Source organism: Megalops cyprinoides, chromosome 11 (assembly GCF_013368585.1).
Source record: "Megalops cyprinoides isolate fMegCyp1 chromosome 11, fMegCyp1.pri, whole genome shotgun sequence".
NCBI classification, from domain to species: domain Eukaryota; kingdom Metazoa; phylum Chordata; class Actinopteri; order Elopiformes; family Megalopidae; genus Megalops; species Megalops cyprinoides.
Genome location: NC_050593.1, coordinates 17,964,340 through 17,967,555, shown reverse-complemented (window position 1 = coordinate 17,967,555; position 3,216 = coordinate 17,964,340).

Here is a 3,216-nt window from a genome sequence, read left to right as displayed (position 1 = left end):
CTCCAACTGTAACTTAGTATGAGTCTGTGCCTTCTGATTCTTTTTTTTGCTTTCTTATTTTTTGGAAGATGTCTTGGCTCGTCACACTTGGCACTATTATTAATTGTCTCTGCTTGTAACTAAACCCTCTGTGCAAAAGGGTTTTGTCACTCTCCTCATTATAACTGTCATAACCACTGTCAGCCATATCTCGGCAGCAATGCTATTCCTTCAACTGCCCCCCTCCATGTCTCCTGTCTTTCTTGTCCTGTGTTCTGCCTTACCTGCTGAGGATGGGTGGACCTAAGTGGTACATCTTTTAATGCTGAGATCTACACATAAATATTTGCATTCCAAGCTTTAAGACATAAATATATATATATATATATATATATATATATATATATATATAACACAAGATTTATTTCAATAATAAATTTCAATAAATGTTCATTTACATTTGTTTTGCATATTAGATTTGAGATATTCATTCTATATTCATTCAATTATCAATGTCATTGGGATTAGAAATAGTTACTATTTATTGCTAGGCATATAAATAGCTATCTACAACAAGCCAAAACATACTTTATTTTTATGTATTCTTAAATCTTGGATTTTGCATTTCCTAGGTTAAAGATATAAGCTATATATTTATCTTAAAACTCAGATTTAAACTTAGAATATTTTTAAATTATATACACGTTTTTAAAATGAGATTTACATATAAGATAAATAATTATTATCTGCTAAAATTTTAGAAACTCATATTTAAGATTTAAGTTAAATAAATTTATAGAGGTAAACATCTAATTTTGAAATCCAGATTTAAGATCTGAATTATACCTTTCAAAACTGGTTGTGGTTTCTATAATTGTGGGAAAAAAACATAATGTTTTTTGGTTGTGCTTTACATTCAGCCCCCTATATTCTTAAATATGACTGCTATTTCTTTGTGTCAAACAGAGAGTCTGAGTTCCTTCCAAGTGGATTCCTTCCTTCCTACAGGGTTCACCGTGCATACAAAAAAAAAAACTGAACATTCATGCATGGGTGAAATTACAGTACAATCCTAACATCTGACTCGTAATGTGTTTACTTTTGTTATAGCTGTATTACCAGTAACTCAACTGTATGAAATTACATGACATTAATGATAATCAGCAGTGTGTGAACAGTAGATGAGAAATACTGCATAAAGGACACCCGAGACATGGTTTTCAAGAATGGTTTTTCAGCTCCCTACAATGATAAAGCTTACAGGATGAATATGTATTAAATGTATATACGTAAAGAATTCTACCTTGTATTGGGTGTATTAAGTTATATTAAGCCAGCACAGGACATCTGTAAAAAACAGCAAAATGAAGGTAAATATACTTATTGTGTACACTTGGTAAGCATATTTATACTGTTTAGTTTAAATTTTCTATGTAATTTTATGTAATGCTTGGTCCGTTACTTATCCAGAGTTCACTAAATTTGAACAGTATGTACAGTAATACTGTTTTGTACATAAGGTATTCTTACTGTTCCCATATAAGTATGTGTTTAAATCTATTATTTAACTGCTGAGATTTTATTTCCTGACAAAGTACATTAAAGATTTTGATTCAGAGTTTTTCAAACCATTCAAACCACGTTGTCCTTTCTTGCTAATGTGTGGTTTCTGGCAGACCACTTATGATATGACAGTTAAATGTAAACATAAATGTCTTTTTGGTGACGTCTCCAAGTCCATTGCAGGATTTATGGTTGCTTTTTGATTCTGAACATTTTTTTCAAAGCTATGTTATTAAAGTTGGTGTTCACATAAAAAAACACATGAAAAGGAATTAAGATGTTTATTGAGTTTTTTGTGCTTGGCACCTGTATTTACAGTTTTTTTGCAGGCCCTGTGTTTCATTTATATCCCTCTTTAGTCTCTGTATTTTACATTCTACACATACCTCACTGGCCTTCAGATATCAATGTAATTGTAATATTGCTAGGCATATAAATACAGTTATCTACAACACACCAAAACATAACTTTAGTTTTTATGTTTTCTTATTTTATATTTGCACTCAACAACTTCAAAGCTTATAGTTTTGCTTGCGCTCATCCATCATGTATATTCTAAAAAACATCATTTTATATGGTGAAGTCTGCCCTGGCAGTGCGAGGAGGGACAGAAGGCTATCGTGAATCTGTTGAAACAGCAGCATGCTGACAGAGTGGTTCAGAACCATCACAGGCCCATCTGGAGTGACGCAGGACAACTGTGGGCCTGTGAGGATTCGCTGAGACAATCTCTGTTGTGTGCTGCTGAGACAGTCGACTTCTCTCTTCCTCCTCTTCTTTCTCTATCTTTGTCGCAGAGTCTTTTGACAGTCTTTCCACATACTGCATCTGGCCCCCTCTTAAGTATGCCCATTCCCACTCTTTCCACACAGAGCCTCAGCCAGTGGCTGTAAAAAGCCCCCTGCCTCGGCCCTCCTTTGCTCTTTCCTCCTGGTGGTCCAGCCCTTGCATGTCAAAGTCCTCCGATTCTGCCCTCCATCTTTCCCAGAGCAGTGAAGTTGAATCTTCCTTCTTGTTCAGCTGTTCAGTGAATCCACAATGATTTTGTGGCATTGCTGCAACATTGTGCCAATGTAACAGTACAGTTCAGCTGGGAAGACGGTTTGGTTTGGACTGGATTTTGCAAGTGGAGCTGACTGCACAGCCCGATTCTCCAGCGCCCCACGTTAATGGTGGCTGGCCTTGTCACGTCTCATGGGCCAGAGTCTGCTGCAGGCTGCGGTTATGGAGGCCGTTTCCACTATTGCACCAAATAGATTCATTCATCTTTCACCTCAGTCATTTGGCAATCCTTCATAAAACAGTGAGCCCCAAGATGTGACCATGCCATGCCGTTCCAAACACGAGGCCCACTTATGGCTGCATGAGTTACTATGAGATGGGCTTCAAGAGCACCGAGACGAACATTCGTGTTCAAATGCCATTTCCAGGAGGAGAGATAACATTGCCTAACTCCTGGTCAGTCAAATGAAATGTTAAACCATTGTGAGAAACATTCTTTTTAAAGTCTGTTGTTATGTACCAGTAGAGACACACAACTGTCACTGCAGATAACACTTCACGTGTATTAATGACATGTCCCTTTCCTTCATTTGATTACAGACTTACTATTAACAACATGAAGACAGAGAAAAATCAAATCAGGATAGACACAAAAAAAGACAAACAGGGGGC